A 19962-nucleotide genomic window follows, 5' to 3' on the forward strand; every position below is an offset into this window, starting at 1 on the left:
AAAGCTACAGAAACTTACTTTTTTCTCATCTGATTTACAAAAAGATACACTGAGTAATTATATATCCAGATAATTAAGGATAAACTGGAGTCATTATCATTTGGAGAGAATTTTGAAAAGTAAGCTTAGTGTGCTAAGTTTTCTACCCTTCTGGAATTATCCCTTTCTTGACTATCTGAGTGAGATTTCTGCCTGGAATTTTTTCTCTTCCAGTTGGTTCTGAGGACTCCCCAAAAGACAAGAGTACTGGTTGTTGCTTGTCAGCTGTTTCTTAGGAATACAGCTGCAACTTGGTCTCCAATCATGTCTAGACATTTTGATGACATTTTCCCAAATGTTTCTGTCTTCTTTTTGCAGAGAGGGAGAGGGAGAGAGAGAGAACTTCTTAAAAGGACACTATTCTATCAGATCAGGGTCCTATCCTTATGAACTCATTTAACCTTACTTCCTTAAAGGCCCTTTCTCCAAATACAGTCACATTTGGGGTTAGGGCTTCAACATATGAATTCGGGGGGAACAGAGCATTAAATCCATAACAACATTTGACTGTGATTTTAGATGGATTGATGGATGGAGAGAGAGAGAGAGAGAGAAGTATCTAAAGCAACTTGTAAAAAGGCTATACAAAGAGATACACTAAAAACATAATAGATAGTTAGAAATGGGATTTTTAAAAATTTTCAAGTAACCCACAGGAGGGCAGCAGAAAGAAAATAGAGAAATTTAAAACAGAACACAAGCAAAAAATAAGTAAAATGGCAGACTTGGGCCCTAACATGTCAACAGTTACATTAATTGTAAGTGATCTAAATATATCAATTAATAAACAGAGATTGGCAGTGTGGCTTTAAAAAATGATCCAATAATATGCCATCTACAAGAAACTCACTTCCAATAAAATGATGTAGGTAGGTTGAAAGTAAAATGATGGAAAAATATACCATGCAAATAGTAATAAAAAAAAAAGGACAAATAGCTATTAATATCAGTTAAAGTAGACTTCAGAGCAAAAAAAAAGTTACTAGGGACATAAAGGGATATTACATAATGATAATGAGTCAATCCACCAATACATAGTAATCCTAAATGTGTATGCAAATAAAAGAACATCAAAATATGTGAAGCAAAAACTTACAGAATTGAAAGGAGAAATATGCAAATTCATAATAGTAATCGGATACTTCAACACTTCTCTCTCAAAAACTGATAAAACTAGAGAGAAAGATCAAGAAGGTTCTAGAAGAACTCAACACCACTGACCAATAGAATCTCATTTGCATTTATGGAACACTCCATCCAACAATAGCTGAATGCATATTCTTTTAAGGAGCCTATGGAACATATACCAAGATATAATATATCCTGGTCTGTAAAATAAACCTCAAAACATTTAAAAGAACTTAAACCAAACAGAGTGCATCCTTTGATCACAATAGAAACAAACTATAAATCAGAAAGAACAGAAAAATCTCCAAATATTTGCAAACTAAATAGCACATTTCTAAATAATCCATGAATCAAAACAAAACAATCTCAAGGGAAATTTTTTAAATATATTGAAGTAAGTGAAAATAAAAATACATATCAAAATTTGTGAGATATAGCTACAGTAGTATTGACAGGGAAATTTATAGTGCTAAATGTTTACATTAGAAAAGAGGAAATGTCTCAAATCAATAATCTAAGCTACCACTTCAAGAAACTAGAAAAAGCAAATAGAAGGAAATAGTTAATAAAGATAAAAGCAGAATCAATGAAATTGGAAACATAAAAATAATAAAGAAAAACAATGAAACAAAAAACTGGTTATTTGAAAAGATCAATAAAATTGACAAACCTCTAGAAAGGCTGATAAGAAAAGAAGATACAAATTAGTAATATCAGAGATACATTATGAAAGGGAGTATTACGAAAAACACTATCCATATAAATTTGACAATTTAGATGAAATGGACCAGTTCTTTGAACAATTCAAACTATCACAATTCACCCCTTATGAAATAGATTATTTGATTAAAACTACTGAGGAAGTGGAATTCATAGTTTAAAACTCCCCAAGAAGAAATCTCCAGAGGACAATTCTAAATTCATTTTATGAATCCAGTAATAACTAAATGCCAAAATCAGAAAAAATGACAGTACCCTGCCCCCCCTAAACCTACTACCAACCAATATCCCTCATGAATATAGATGCAAATATTCTTAACAAAATAGTAGAATGTAGTATTAATCAACACACAAAAAGAATTATATACCATGACCGAGAAGAGTTTGTTCCAGGGATGCAAGGCTGATTCAATAGTCAAAAATCAATCAATGGAATTCACCATACCAACGGGCTAGTGAAGAAAAAAAAATCACATGATCTTATCAGCTGCAGAAAAAGCATTTGACAAAGTTCAACACCCATTTGGGATAAAACCTCTCAGGAGACTAGTTATAAAAGAGAATTTTCTCAACTTGATAAAGAAAATCTACAACAAAATAAAAACAACTTACAGCTAACATTATACTTAATTTTGAAAGGCTAAATAATTTTGCTCTAAGATGAGGGACAAGGCAAGGATGTCTTCTCTCACCACTGCTGTTTAGCATGGTACTATAAGTTCTAGCCAGAACAATAAGGCATGAAAAGGAAATAAATGTCATAAAGATCTGAAAGAAAGAAATAAAACTGTACCTATTTGTAGATGACATGATAGTCTGCATAGAAAATCCCAAGGAAACTACAAAAAACATCCTAGTCACAGGATATAAGATCAATGTATGTAGAAAGAGAAAAATAAATATCTTATATTAATGCATATATGTGGAATCTAGAAAAATGGTACAGATGAACCGGTTTGCAAGGCAGAAACAGACACACAGATGTAGAGAACAAACGTATAGACACCAAGGGGGGTACACGGGTGGAGGGTGGTGGTGATGGGATGAATTGGGAGATTGGGATTGACATATATACACTAATATGTATATAATAGATAACTAACAAGAACCTTCAGTATTAAAAAGATAAAATTCAAAACAAAGATCAATGTATGTTAATTGTGTTTCTATAGACTAGCAACAAACTGTGAAAACCAAAATAAAAACCACAATACTATTTATAATTTCTCTAAAGGAAGGGAAGTACATGGGTAAAAATCTAGCAAAATGTGTACAGGAATTGTACTCTGAACTACAAAATGCTGATGAAAGAAATGAGATATTTAAATAAATGGAGAAACATACCATTTTCATGATTTGGTACACTCAGAATAGAAAGAAAAGAAAAGTCATTTCATCCCAGATTGATGTACAGGTGTATCACACTATCAAAATCTCAGCATTCATTTTTTGTAGATATAGACAAGAATACTGCAAAATTCATATGGAAAGACCAAAGGAGTAGACTAGCTATTTTTTTTTTTGACAGAGAAGAATGAAGTGCAAGGAATCATTCTACACTATTCAAGGATTATTACCTGGTTACATTCATCAAGACTGTTGGTATTGGTGAAGGGATAGACACATTGATCAGTGAAACAGAATATTAAAACCAGAAATAGTGCCACACAACCACAGCCAATTGAATTTTTGCAAAATTGTAAAGAAATTCACTGGAGGAAGGATCGTCTTGTCAACAAAAAGTGCGGAAGTAATTGAATATTCATAGGCAAAAAAGTGAACCTCGACCTAAACCTCATACCCTATACAAAAATTAACTCAAAATGGTTCATAGATTTAAATATAAAGCCTAAAACTATAAAACTTTTAGAATGTAACATAGGAGAAAATCTTTGAGACCTGAAGTTTTGTGCAAAGTTCTCAGACATGACACCAAAAGCATAATTCATAAAAGAAAAAAAAAATCAAAATTAGACTTAATAATTTAAAATTTTGTTCTGTGAAAGACCTTGTTAAGAGAGTGACAAGGGCTTCCCTGGTGGTGCAGTGGTTGAGAGTCCGCCTGCTGGTGCAGGGGACGCGGGTTCGTGCCCTGGTCGGGGAGGATCCCGCATGCCGCGGAGCGGTTGGGCCCGTGGGCCGTGATCGCTGAGCCTGAGTGTCCGGAGCCTGTGCTCCGCAGCGGGAGAGGCCGCAGTGGGAGAGGCCACAGCGGTGAGAGGCCCGCGTACCGCAAAAAAAAAAAAGAGAGTGACAAGATGAGCTACAGACTGGAAAAAAATATTTGCAAACCACATATCCTTTATCAGTAAAGGACTCATGTAAAATATATTAAGAACTCTCAACTCTCAAAACAGTAAAAATCCAGCAACCCACTTAGAAAATGGGCAAAAGACATGAAGAGATATTTCACCACAGGGGATAAAAGGATAGCAAATAAACACCTAAAAATATATGCAACATCACTAGCCATTGAGGAAATGCAAATTAAGATCATGATCAGCTATTGCTGTACACCTATAAGAATGGCAAAAATAAAAAATAGTGACACCAGTTGTTTGCAAGGATACAGAGAAACTGGATCTCTTATAGATTGCTTGTTAGAGTGTAAAATGGCTCATCAACTCTGGAAAATAGTTTTACAGTTTCTTTCAAAATCTAAATATGCACTTACCACATAACCCAGCAATTGAACTCTTGGGCATTTGTCCCAGAAAAATCAAAATTTATGTCCACTTAGCTTTATTTTCAATAGTAAAAACTGGTAACAACCAAACTGTCCCTCAATGGATAAATGGTTAATAAACTGTAGTACACATATACAATGGTATATTACTCAGCAATAAAAAGGAACAAACTACTGATATACACAAGAACTTGGATGGATCTCAAGGAACTTTTCCTGAATGAAAAAAAGAAAAGAAAAGCCAGTCTCAAAAGTTATACATTATATGATTCCATTTACATAACATTCTTGAGATGTCAAAACTATGGAGATAGAAAACAGATTAGTGGTCAGGAGTTGCGGGGGGGAGGTGGAGAGGGGGATGTGACTATAAAGGAATAGCATGAGAGAGATCTTTGTGGTGATGGAATAATTCTTTATATATATATATATATATATATATATATATATATATATATACACACACACACACACATATTTATTTGGTTGCGCCAGGTCTTAGTTGCGGCAGGCAGGCTCCTTAGTTGTGGCATGCAAATTCTTAGTTGCGGCATGCGTGTGGGATCTACTTCCCTCACCAGGGATTGAACCCGGGCCCCCTGCATTGGGAGTGCAGAGTCTTAACCACTGCGCCACCAGGGAAGTCCCTGGAATCATTCTTTATCTTGTTTTAGGTGGTTGTTACATGAATATACATATACATGGTACCTTTAAAAAAGAAAAATAAATTTGGAGGACTTAAACTATCTGATTTGAAGACTTATTATAAAGTGACAGTAATTAAGACAGTGTGGTATTGATGTAAAAGTAGACAAATAAATTAATAAAACCACATAGGAGTTCTGAAATGAAACCATGCTTATATGGTCAATTGATTTTCAACAAAAGTATAAAGGTAATTTGCGGGGAGAGACAATCATTTAAATAAATGTTGCTGGTTCAGTTGGATGTCTCTATATAAAAAATGAAAATTGACCCATATCTCACACCATATACAAATGTTAACTCAAAATGGATCATAGATCTAAAACTAAAACTATAAAAGTTCTTGAAAGCATAAGAGAATTTTTGTGACCTTGTTAATGATTTCTTAGAAATGATACCAAAAGCATGATCTATGTAAGAAAAAAATTGATAAGTTGGACTCCACCAAAACTAAGAACTTCTGTTCTTCAAAATCCTGTTAAAGAGGTGGAAAAACAAGCAACTTACTGGAAGAAAATATTTACAATTCACCTATCTGATAAACTTGTATCCACAATGTATAAAGAGCTCTCAACACGCAATAATAAGAAATTATACATCCCACTAAAAAATGGGAAAAACATTTGAAGATATTCCACCAGAGAAGGTATATAAATGGCTAATAAGCACATAAAAAGATGTCCAAAATCATGATTAGAGAAATGCAAATGAAAACCACAATGAGATACCCCTACATACCTATTAGAATGGCGAAAATTAAAAGTCTAGCCATATCAAGTGTTGTCAAGGATGTGGAGCAAATAAAACTGTCATATACTGAAGGTGGGAATGTAAAATTGTACAACCACTTTGGAAAAAAGTTGGGGAGTTCCTTCAAAAGTTAAACATATGCCTACTATATTATCTAGCCATTCCATCCCTACATATTTACCCAAGAGAAATGAAAGCATATGTCCCTACAGGGACTTGTACCATACATCCATAGCAGCTTTATTTGAAATAGCCCCAAAGTGGAAGCAACTCAACCATCAACATGTGAACTGATAAACAAATGGTGGTGTATCCATACAGTGGAATACTACTCAGCAATAAAAAGAGATGTACTTGTAATATATGCAACAACATGGATGAATCTCAAAATCATTATTCTGACTGAAAGGAGCCAGACAGAAACAGATGATTCCATTTATATAAATGATTCCAGTTATATAAAATTCTAGAAAATGAAAGCTAGTATATAGCAACAGAAAGCAAAAAGTAATATATAATAGAGATTTGGAGAGGTGGGAAGAGCAGGACAGTTGGATTACAAAGTGGTGGAGTATGAAGAAACTTTTAGGGGTTATAGATATATATATATATAGATATATATAGATACACATATATATATTTAATTGAGGGCTTCATGGGTATATACATATGTTAAAACTGATAAAACTGTGTACTTTAAATATATGCAGTTTATTGTACATCAACCATAACTCAATAAATGTTTTTAAAAGTGAAAAAAAATAGTGATGCCTAGGTCCCACCTCCAGAGCTTCTAATTTAATTTGTCTCAGATATGCCCTGGGCATCAGGATTTTCTAAAATTTCCAGGTGATTCTAATGTGCAGCAAGGTTTGAAAATCCCTGTATTCCCATTTCCACCACACTAATTTAAGCCCCTATCATCTTCATCTAAAATTATCCTGCTTCCTAAAGGACATCCTTCTTACAGTCTTACTTCCTTCCAAATCATTCTGAACACCATGGCTAGATAAGACTAAAACACAAATCCGATAGTGTCATCCTCTCTTAAAACCCTCTAAGACTTCCCTACTACCTTTAATATAATGTCCCAGATCTTTTATGAAGATCAGCCACTACTTTATTTCTTGCCGTTTCCCTCTCACCCACTATTTTCCAGCTCTCTCGAACTTTTATCACTTCTTTGAATTTTCCAGTGCTCTCATCTCTGAGCTTCCAACATGCGGTTCCCTTGCCTGGAATACCTTTCATTTCATCTGTTCAACTCTTACTTGTTCTTCATGTCTCAACATAAATGTCAGTTTTTATGGGAAACTTCCCTGATCTCTACACTAGATCACCAGATGATAACTCAGTACCTAGGACAATGCATCACACACTTGACAAAAAGTCATAGTATCATCTACTTCTCCTCTGGTAAAAAAAATCATCATATTATTTTGTCCTTCTTTCCTACTGGACTGTAAAATCTGTAAAAACTGAGATTGTGTAAGTATGGTCCATTCTTGTATCTCTAGTGGTACATGGTGCATGCTCATTCATTCATTCATTGAAGAGATTTTAATTGAGTGCCCACTGTGTGACAGGCACTGTTCTGGCAATGAGTATACCAGTCCAACAGGGATACTGTTCCTGTGAAGCTTATGTTCCAGAGAAGAGAGAACATGATGAAGGAAGGTAGGAAGGAAGGATATAATAAATAAATATTTGCTTAGTACTTGTAAGAAAGTAGGAAGGGAGGGGGAGGGGTGGAGAGAGAGAGAGAAAGAGAGACACCATTAGCTTCTTACTCCATGTTAAAGTTTTCAATGCCCTTTCTTTAAGGACGTTTACTCTATCTAATACCTATTCTTCCATTTCTTAATGTCCAAATAAAGCTTTTCCAGGGTCAGCTTCACACAGTAGATAACCACTTAACGTAGTTTGAGTTTAGAATCCCCAGAAAACTTTTCGTAATAAAAAATTTTTAAATACTTGCCCTCTCATATGTTACTTGATACTAAAATATCTTTCAAATGTGAAAAATATCTTTCATTGCACACTTAGAAATGATGCTTCAAATATAATATTGTGGTGCCATAATTATGAATGAATAAAGAATAGATAAGAAAGCTGTTGAACCAGGTGATTCTTTTCAGGGTTGCCAACCTGTTGTATGATGGTTTAAGGACAACTTTCACAAGTCAAAAAAATATTGGGTTAAGGAGTAGGTATCAATGAAGAAAGAGAATACTCACAAGGCTAAAGTCAGCTCTCAGAGATGATCATGGTCCCCTGATCTGTCCATCATCCACTGGGGAGCATTTTCTGGACCTGGCTTGAGTTTGACTCTAATGAAGAGAACATTTTACTCTTGGGTCTCTCTTCTTATAGAGCAAGTGTGAGATCACCATCTCACCTTGTCAGTGAGTGGAATAAAGATGCTATTTATGGAGCCAGGAATCTGGATCTAGGATGCTAACTACCTCAGTACCTGGGGCCTGTGGAGCCCTTGAGATATTATAATCCTCTGTGAGAGGAGGAGGACAAGTGTGGACAGGAAGCTGTCAGTGCCATTGGAAGCTGAGCTTGAGCACTGTCCCTCATTCAGGAAAAAGATGGACTCTCCCAGATTCCAACCAGCTTATTGTCTAGGCAGCCTAGTGTAGGCACCTGTATCATGTTTAGATGGCCTGCTTTTTGCAGTATGAATACTTTAAGTTTTTTTTTTTGGAGGGGGGCAGTGTGGGGATGGAAGGGCTGGAATGAGAGAAGAAATTAGGTAAGAAAGCCCAACCACATACATTCATAGGATGAAGAAAAAAAACATGAAAAAAATGAGGGTCTGGGGACACCGACTACAAATTTCGTTGTTTTCCATTTTGTTTAGGAAATCCCTGCCAAATACTAATGGGGAATGGATAAATCCACGAGAGAATATATGTTATTATCTGCTAATTATAAAACCTGTAAAGCCTGTCACACTGCATGCCCTCTACAAATGCTGCCTGTCCCTGCTTCTAATAGTGATCCCAAAGCACTTAGTCAATGTGTTCATCTTGACACAACATTCCTTCCATTGCTTTAATCTATATAGACACATTTTTCAACCAGCACATTACGTGATCATCCTTAACTTACAATTGAGAACCCCAGTACATTGGGAACAGCTGCTTTGGAAATTTACCTTAAAGCATTTCTGTTTTAAGATCACATAGACTAACTTCCAAATCCTTTGCTGAATCTTAAATCAATATAGACATTATGCATCTATTAGTTACTAAAGAACAGCCCACATTTCTTAATTAAAACTATCAAACAAAGAAATACAAACATTAATTAACTATAAGATGCTGTAGCAAATATTTAAGTTCCAGAAACAACTTCAGAAGTTTTAGATATATATAAATACATGAAACATTATATATTTGGGGGGAAGGAAAAATGATTCTGAAGTAATTGAGTACCACTTCTGATTCCATGTGCTCAACATTCTATATTTTATCTTTTAAAGTTCTCTCATTTTACCGATAACAAAATTTTACATGAGTATGATTGTCCTGTAGATCAACCTTGGCATTTGCATTTGACAGTAATGTTTCTTGACTTAACGAATGCTGGCTTTATTTTCAGGGCTGACTTCTTAAGCCACCTAAGGAGGTGCTTTGACTAGCATATGGTGTTTCTTGCAAGGATTTTAAACATTAATTTACAAGGTAATTGAAAAAGGTGTCTTCATAAACAACTGCTTTTAACATGAATACATGTCTGTGAGCATCGCTTTACCAGAAAGCTTGACTGTTCTTCATCCAATGGGTGCTTGAGCTCATGTTTCCTGTTTATAGCTGTATTCACTCAAGGGAGAGCTACTGGAAATGAGACTTGGCCTATCTCTTTACTATAATATGAAAGAGAGAATAATTTTCATTTTCTTTTTAATGTATATATATTATTTTTCAGATTCTTTTCCCTTATAGGTTATTACGAAATATTGAGTATAGTTCCCTGTGCTATACAGTAGGTCCTTGTTGGTTATCTATTTTATATATAGTAGTGTGTATATGTTAATCCCAATCTCCTAATTTATCCCTCCCCGCTTCCCCTTTGGTGACCATAAATTTGTTTTCTGTGTCTGTGGGTCTATGTTTTGTAAATAAATTCATTTGTATCATTTTTTTCAGATTCCACATATAGGCGATATCATATGATATTTGTCTTTCTCTGTCTGGCTTACTTCACTTGGTATGATAATCTCTAGGTCCATCCATGTGGCTGCAAATGGCATTATTTCATTGTTTTTTTGGATGAGTAATATCCCATTGTATATATATACACTATATCTCCTTTATCCATTCATCTGTTGATGGACATTTAGGTTGCTTCCATGTCTTGGCTGTTGTAAATAGTGCTGCAATGAACATTGGGGTGCATGTATCTTTTCGAATTAGAGTTTTCATCTTTTCTGGATATATGCCCAGGAGTGGTTCTCCGTTAGGGTTCTCCGTTAGTGGTTCTCCGTTAGGGGCAATGTTGCCCCCCCCACCCCGACCCAGGGACATTTGGAGACATTTTTGGTTGTCACAATTTGGGGGAGATGATACTGGCATCTAACGGGTGGAGGCCTGGGAGGCTGCTGAACATTCTATAAGGTGCAGGTCCGCCCTCATAGCAAAGTATTATTTGGCTTAAAATGTATATAGCACTGAGGCTGAGAAAGCCTAGTCTAAGCTGATGGGCATAAATTAGGATATCAATTTTGCTTATGCTGTAATAGAAGCATTGAGGGTGTTACATGTAGAAGTGGATTTTCCCTAACATAGATTTGATAGAAAAAAAAAAGGAGCTGGGTAACATAGCACGTTTCTATGATACAGTATCTCCTTAGAAATTTAAAGAAACATCAAAAGCTGGGAGTGATTTTAGAGCAGCATCTTAGAGGGATAAACATGGAAGGATTTTATCAAACAGAGAATGAGGACTCCATAATGTAACATTAAACAATTTTCTAAGCCTGAATGCAAGACTATGGAGTCATACTGGGATTGGCACTTATAAGAGGACTAAATTTAAAAAGTGTTTCCACAGATGTATCTCTTGGTCATTTAAAATTTAAGAGACAAGAAAAAAATGTCTTAAAACTCAATGTATTTGATTAGAGTGAGATTTTAATTAAAGGACAAAAAAGACAAAAAGGCTTTAATCAGGGAATGGTGGCTCTTTTGCATTGTGAAGCTTTTACTTATTTATAGACATGCACACGTACAAAGAGACTAAATACAGAAGGAGAGATGTGTTGTGAGGCCCAAAGAGTAAATATGGCAACTTCAGTGTTTTAGTTAAAGATAGCATGTAGAGACATCCGACTGGTGGTGAAAACTAGAGTAGCTAATAGTCATGTATGAACAAACAAAGATTTTGTTAATTTTACCATTCTGAACAACTTTGTTCAAAAGATGAAAAATGAAAAGAGAATTGTAACATGCTTTTGCATAGTGTTTTACAATGTACTAAGTGCTCTGACATTATCTCCTTTATTTATAGAGTAATGTGGGAAAAATTTATTTTTTTCATAATGACCATTTACTCCCAGGTGTCCAAAACATTTGGCTTCTGGTAATAGAGCTTACCTGAACTACTGAGTGAATGTGTGGATTCCAAGAGCTCAAGCGGCAGTAAATCTAAAAACATCTAACTCACTAAGGGTAGTAAGAAGTGGATGGAAGATATAACGTACATCTGAAGACAGCCTATCATACCACCAACCTAATGCACTGGAAAATAAGTGGATAACTCTAGCTGCTGAAATTCACAGGGAACCATATAAACCTGATAAATCCCTGATAGAGGCTGTAAACTTGCCAACAAATCAATCACAATATCTTTGCAATCCCTTTCTGTTTGTAACTAAAATAACAACACTGGGGATTTGAAAAAGAGACCATCGTTGTTTGCTTAAAATCAGTTCTTGAGGTGGTGAAAGATACTCCGGTCACCATTCATTAGCAAGGCCTTCATTATATCATTTACAGCATGCATTTGGAAAAAGGATTCTTTACATATGAATATGATAATGATAACCCATTATCAGTAGGGCATACATTTTGAGCTGTTTTTCTAGTGGTTAAGACAAGTTTGTATTAAGTAAGTTATATACTCCTGTCTAGCTTCAAGATACAACAGGACTGAGGACATTATTTATGGTACAGGTTATCTTTTCATCATACATAATTAATAAACAGGAGGATAAAACTCTGGCAAATCCCTAGATTTCCTTTTAGCGACTATGATATGCTTAGGACCAATTGGAAAGGATTCCAATTGTTAGATATGTAATACTCGTTAGGATGATAGAATCTTGGAGCTAGGCAAAACCTTAAGAATATCTAGTACCATTCTATATTTGCAAATGAGAAAGCTAAGATTCAGGAAGGTGAAGAGACTCATCTAAGTATACGTAGCTATCGTTGTGGCTTATCGGGGTCTAGAATTCAGAGTTCCAAGCTGCCAATTCAGCGATCTTTCCATCATACCATACCTTCCTAAGATCATACTTGGTTCTACCACTGCCTTTGTAACACAAAAATATCTCATGCCAACCCACCAAGAGCATTAGTACAGAGGTGCTCTGTGAACTTCCTTGAATCAGCCTGGAAGAGATGACTTCGAGTTCATGTCAACCACTTACATCATCTCAGAATTACCAGTTCTTTCATCACCACCCAATGAAAGAATGCATGGGGAGCCCCATCATTCAAATTTTTACATCCCCTTGAGTGTCCTGGGGTTGTTCATATTCTCAAACCTGATTCAAAGGTGTAGACTTGGGCAAAAGGCCATCTACTGATCAAATAGCACATAAAGTAATTTTTTAAAATCAGATCTAGAATATCCTTTAATAATCATTTGTCTTTAATTATATTTCCACAAGCTGCTTTCTAGTCCTAAAACAACTTTACAAGATTAAGAATATGCTTCTACTATATTTTGGTATTTCACTATATAGGACAAAGATGTGAACACGACTGTGAGGTGAACAAACGGAATTTGAGCAGCCTAAGTGCAAATTAAGAGAAAAGTTACTCAGAGAAAGTCACCTTTAATAACATCCAAAAGGCATGGCAAACTGAAGTGTGGTTTGGGCAGATACGTGGGTGTAGTTGTGCAAAAGATTCTATTAGTGACCCCAATTCTCCACTTCTACCTGTATCTATACCTTTTGTCATATAACTCTGCAGTCCTTTCCAACAGAGCTGGGACATAATTCCTTACCCCTGGATTTAGTCATGATGACATGCTTTGGCCAATGGGATTAGCAAATGTGATAGAGTCTTAAAAAGTGCTTGCTGGATTTGGCTCACTCATTCTTGTGCTTACACCTTCCCGGTGAGAAGTACATGCCTAACTTTGCTGCTGCCGGGGGGCAGGAAGAAAGACATGCGAATCAGAACTGCTGCGGCTAAGGTATTCTAGATTGTGCAGCCTAGAGCAAAGCCCATCCAACCCCAAGGATGTTTTTGTGTAACTAAATGAATGAATGAATCACTGCAGGAAACCGAACTCTAAAGCAAGATCAGACTAATGGTTAGTCTAAACAATGAACTGGAGCTGGAAGCTGTGAAAGCCAAGATATGAGTGTGTGTGTAGCGCGGGTAGGGGGCGTGAAATTCAGGCAGCCCCTAGCAAGAGTAGGCACAAACAGGATGAAGTAGTATAACTAGGAGGGTGCAAATCTGCAAGAAAGCACTGTTGATGAGGCTTGTGTGACCGAGTGGCATGAGGGACTGTTTGAGACCTTTTCCTTCTATAGAGATTTTAGAATAAAGTAGACATTATAGCTGAAATCAAGCCTTATTTGGAACAAAGACAAATTTTCCCAGACTGGATTTAAAAAAGGCTTAGTTTTTGGCTCAAAGATTCCATGCCACCTGGCATTTTCCATAAAGAGAAAAACTAGGGATACCTGAGACGGAAGAGAGCAGTTCTCTTGGAGGTATGCCTAGGGTCCATCTGCAAATGGAAATATGATTACAAACCTTGAGCACTATTCCTGGATCAGTGTTCATGTATTCCTGTGTTCCTCCTGTATTCCTAAAGGGAGATTAACCCTTCACCTCACCTTCCTGAGAAAGAACAGGAGGGGGGTCACTCTTGGTTACTCCCTCAATATTGAGAAAACTAGTCAATATTTGGGTAGGTCTACAAGTGGGAGCTGATATCTTTATCATTGGTCATATTGCTCTGCCTCCTAAGGTACTGGGGAGAGATGGGAAGTGCAAGAGACAGTATCTCTTAAAAAATGCCTGACCATTCAAATTCCCAGTTTTCACTTTCTGAAGCTTATGGAAAGATGGGTACCTCCTGTGCCAACAGGTCCCGGAGACAGGATGCAGAATGGCTAGGATACTGCTCACTTGGAGCAGAGGTGCTCCAGAAAAGTGGTGAATGTGGATGTGGTGGGAGACGCCCAGCTGAGAGTCAGGTAGCAGCTGTGCTAAGTCCCCCAGGGGAGCTGCTTGGAGGTGATTCCTTCATCAGCAGGGCTGTTGGGATCATCACCTGGCCACACCAAGTCTTTTGACAATAGGATGAATGCTCAGTGAAAAATTACACAATGAGCTCAATCAACTTGCCACTGGTGGTCATATAAAGAAATGACTTTTCTCTTTCACTGTTCCTTGTCTCCACACTGGAGGATGTGTAACCTGCTGGGAATAGGGAAGTGGGGTCAAGTAGACTATAGACCATGCCCCTCCTTCAAGCCTGCAGAGCAGTGGATCTCAACTCTATCATACTCGATGCCCTTCCACCTAGGTTTGTTTATTTTTTGTTTGTGTGTGGTAAAATACACATAACATAAAATGTACCATCTCAACCATTTGTAAGTGCACAGTTCAGTAATGTTAAGTACATTCACATTGTTGTGAAACCAATCTCCAGGATTCTTTTCATCTGACAAAACTGAAACTCCGTACCCATTAAACAATTACTCCTCATTCCTCCTCCCCCAGGCTCCGGGCAACCATCATTCTACTTTCTGTCTCTATGAATTTGACTATTCTAGGTACCTATATAAGTGGAATCATACAGTATTTGTCTTTTTGTGACTGGCTTATTTCACTTACTTAATATCCTCAAGTTTCATCCATATTGAATCATATGTCAGAATTTCCTTCCTTTTTAGGGTTGAATAATATTTCACCATATGTGTGTGTGTGTGTGTGTGTGTGTGTGTGTGTGTGTGTGTGTGATATTATATATATCACATTTTGCTTATTCATTCATCTCTCAATGGACACTTGGGTTGCATCCACCTTTTGGCTATTGTGAGTAATGCTGCTATGAATATAGGTATACACATATCCCTTTGAGACCCTTTCAATTCTTTTGGGTACATGCCCAGATGTGGAATTGCTGGATCATACAGTAATTCATTTTTAAATATTTTGAAGAATGCTCACTCCATTTTTAAAGAGATATTTTATAATGTGATGATTTAATATATGTATACATTGTGGATGATTATCACAATCAAGTTAATGAACACATCCATTACCTCACATAGTTACCATTTTTGGGTGTGTGTGTAGTGAGAACACTTATGATTCATTCTCTTTGCAAATTTCAACTATACAATACAGTTTATTAACCATAATCACCATGCTGTACATCAGAGCCATCTGATGTACAGAGTACATCAGAGTACATCTGATGCTGTACATCAGAATTTATTCATCTTATAACTGAAAGTTTTTATCCTTTGACCAACATCTCCTCATTTCTTCCACCCCAGCCTCTGTCAATCACCATTCTAATCTGGTTCTATGAGTTCAACTTTTTTAGATTCACATCATATTGTATGCCTTAAAGAAAATCATGTTGTACAACCTAAACATATATAATTTTTATTTGTCAATCATATCTCAATAAAGCTGTAAAATTTTTAAATAAAATGAAAAAATTAAGAAAAGAAGGAGATTCAGCTGGCCAGTCAGGGTGACAGGCTTTCCGTCCTAGAACCATGGCCCAGTTTGTCCATAACCTCGCGGAGAAGGCCCCAGTGCTGTTCAAGGCTGCTGTGACTTACTCAAAGCCTCGATTGGCCACATTTTGGCACTACACCAAGGATAAGCTGGTTCCTCCAATCTCTGCTGAGATCCCTACAGCTATTCAGAGCTTGAAGAAAATTATCAATAGTGCTCAAACTGGTAGCTTCAAACAGCTCACAGTTAAGGAAGCTCTACTGAATGGTTTGGTGGCCACTGAGGTGTGGATGTGGTTTTATGTTGGCGAGATCGTAGGCAAGCGTGGCATCATTGGCTATGGTGTTTGAAGACCAATCTTTGCTTTATTATTTGGGTATTCTTGGACCATGTGTGAGCAGACTGCTATTTGAATAAAATAAGGCAATGTGTCAAAAAAAAAGAAAAGAAAAGGAGAAATATTTTATATCATCCTCTGTGCTCTACTGAGATGAAATTCAAGGGTAATATAATCCAACTTCACAGTAAGTTTTAAAAATCTACATAATATCCTGTGATCTAAAGGAGAAATAAGAGGAAAGTAATTTATAATATAAAATATATTTCAAGTAAATGTTTCAGCACAATCACACTACAAAGAGTCAGATGTTTACTTCTACTTATAATAAATGAAATTGGATTTAAAAGAAGTAAGAAATTTTAAATGCATATTACTAAGTGAAAGGAGCCTATCTGAAAAGGCTACATTCAATATGTTTTAGCATTCTAATTCCAACTATATAATGTTCTGGAAAAGGCAAAACCATGGAGACCGTAAAAAGATGAGTGATGGCCAGAGGTTAGAGGGGAGGGAGGGATGAATAGGTGGAAAGAAGGATATTTAGGGCAGTAAAACTATTCTGTACAATACTGTAATGGTGGATACATGTCCTTATACATTTGTCAAAACCCACAGAACAATGTACATCACCATGAATCCTAATATAAACTAAGGATTTAGGGACTTCCCTGGTGGTCCAGTGGTTAAGACTTCATGCTTCCACTGCAGGGGGCACAGGTTCGATCCCTGGTCAGGGAAGTTCTGTGCCACGGGGCGCGGCCAAAAATAAAAAATAAAAAAATAAAAATAAACTAAGGATATAGGGTGATAATGATGTGTCAGTGTAGGTTCACTGATTATAACAAATATACCACACTCTAATGTGGGGTGTTGATAGTGGGGGAGGCTGTGCAGGGGAGGAAGTATACGAGAAATATCTGCATTTCCTGCTCAATTTTACTGTGAACCTGAAGCTGGTCTAAAAAATAACATTGATAGTAATAACAACAACAATAATAATATCCAAAAGCCCAAACCAGGTCATTTTCAATTTTAAAAAAAGCAATAGGACAATATGCAATTGAATATTGTTGAAACTTTAAAACTTTTGGACATTTTGAAATAACGGCTATATAGTTATATTCGTGTATGTTAGTGGAATCTCCATAGTGGGGACCGGTTCATAATGCAGACTGATTTAGGTGTGTTGTGTTGGCCACTCAAATATGAGTGGCATTGCCATTGATGGCATGATTTTCCAGATTGGTAAACAGTTTCTAATAATTTTTTTAAAAATTCACTCTTTCCTCAATGTATATGATAGTGACATTTACATTCCTGGAAAATTCAGTGATTATTAAAACTGTGCAAAATATTTTTTAAATTAAAAAATGGAATTATGCTCTACATTTAATAATTATCAACAGGTTATTGCCATGATGAATGTCCAGTGGGACATTGAAAGTAATGCAGAAGATAATTTTTCATGGTTAGGTTTGTCCCACACACTGTCTATCAATTCTGACCTCCTCCTACTACATGTCAATAATGCTCCCCCCAAAACAATGCTTAAGAATAGCAGTTGTCTCAAATGATGTCACTTACAAATAATCAAACCAAAAGTTCTTTTAAAACATGATACTTAGATAAAACATTTCCATTTTTAATATTCCTCAGAATGGGGCACATTGAATTAAGCTAAAGAACCAAACAAAAAGTTCCCACACAACAATAGTAAAGAATATTTGTAGTATCCACTGAGTAAGTACATAAACTTGGTCTCTAAAATTGACATCAGTGAATCGTATTTCAAATCCAACAGATTTTAGGTAAATTTTGCATAACTTAAAAGAGGTAATAAGGTTTTTACAGTTCTTTGACACTGTTAAGAATTTTTTGTGTCAATGCTAATAATTTCAGTGCATACAAGATGAAAGCGAGGCAATACAAGACTTTTGAGACAACTGATGCTTAATGCCAAGTATAGAGAATATCTTTTTAAATTTTTTAAAAAACTTTTTATTTGGAAATAATTTCAACCTTACATAAGAGGTTCATAAATAGTATGGAAAATTCCCATGTGCTCTTTATCTAGATTCATTAGTTGTTAATATTCTTCCCCATTTAGTTTATCATTCTCTCTGCCTCTGGATGGATGGATAGATAGATAGATAGATAGATAGATAGATAGATAGATAGATAGATAGATACTGATATATATTTTTCTGAATTACTTCAGAGTAAGTTGCAGAAATCATGCCCCTTTACGCCTAGATATATAAATCTATGTACCCCAAGAACAAGAATATTACCTTACATAATCATATTATCAAAATCAAGAAATTTAACATCGATACAGTACTATTATTTAATCTATAATCCACATTTCAGTTTTGCCAATTGAATAATGCCTTTTATAGCAATTCTTTTAAAGTCTAGGATCCTGTCCAGGATCTCATATTACATTTAATTGTCTTATTGCTTTAGTCGCCTTTAATCTGAAACAGTTCTGCTGCCTTTCTTTTTCTTTTTCCCAGTCCTTTGAGCTTTATTTTTTTTAATTTTTTTAATTTTTAAATTTTATTTTATTTATTTTTTTATACAGCAGGTTCTTATTAGTCATCCATTTTATACACATCAGTGTATACATGTCAATCCCAATTGCCCAGTTCATCACACCACCAGCACCACCCGCCGTGGCTTTCCCCCCTTGGTGTCCATACGTTTGTTCTCTACATCTGTGTCTCAAACTCTGCCCTACAAACCAGTTTATCTGTACCATTTTTCTAGGTTCCACATACATGCGTTAATATATGATATTTGTTTTTCTCTTTCTGACTTACTTCACTCTGTATGACAGTCTCTAGATCCATCCACGTCTCAACAAATGATCCGATTTCATTCATTTTTACGGCTGAGTAATATCCCATTGTATATATGTACCACATCTTCTTTATCCATTCGTCTGTCGATGGGCATTTAGGTTGCTTCCATGACCTGGCTATCGTAAATAGTGCTGCAATGAACACTGGGGTGCATGTGTCTTTTTGAATTATGGTTTTCTCTGGGTATATGCCCAGTACTGGGATTGCTGGATCATATGGTAATTCTATTTTTAGCTTTTTAAGGAACCTCCATACTGTTCTCCATAGTGGCTGTATCAATGTACATTCCCAGCAACAGTGCAAGAGGGTTCCCTTTTCTCCACACCCTCTCCAGCATTTGTTGTTTGTAGATTTTCTGATGATGCCCATTCTAACTGGTGTGAGGTGATACCTCATTGTAGTTTTGATTTCCATTTCTCTTATAATTAGTGATGTTGAGCAGCTTTTCATGTGTTTCTTGGCCATCTGTATGTCTTCTTTGGAGAAATGTCTATTTAGGTCTTCTGCCCATTTTTGCATTGGGTTGTTTGTTTCTTTAATTTTGAGCTGCATGAACTGTTTATATATTTTGGAGATTAATCCTTTGTCCATTGATTCGTTTGCAAATATTTTCTCCCATTCTGAGGGTTGTCTTTTCGTCTTTTTTATGGTTTCCTTTGCTGTGCAAAAGCTTTTAAGTTTCATTAGGTCCCATTTGTTTATTTTTGTTTTTATTTCCATTACTCTAGGAGGTGGATCAAAAAAGATTTTGCTGTGATTTATGTCAAATGG

General features: G+C 36.0%; 1 pseudogene; it reads left to right on the plus strand.

Annotated features, from left to right (window-relative positions):
* Nucleotides 1–16025: 16025 nt before the first annotated feature.
* On the plus strand, nucleotides 16026–16337 carry LOC115845675 (ATP synthase subunit g, mitochondrial pseudogene; annotated as a pseudogene).
* Nucleotides 16338–19962: the final 3625 nt, after the last annotated feature.

Source organism: Globicephala melas, chromosome X, assembly GCF_963455315.2.
Source record: "Globicephala melas chromosome X, mGloMel1.2, whole genome shotgun sequence".
Lineage (NCBI taxonomy): Eukaryota > Metazoa > Chordata > Mammalia > Artiodactyla > Delphinidae > Globicephala > Globicephala melas.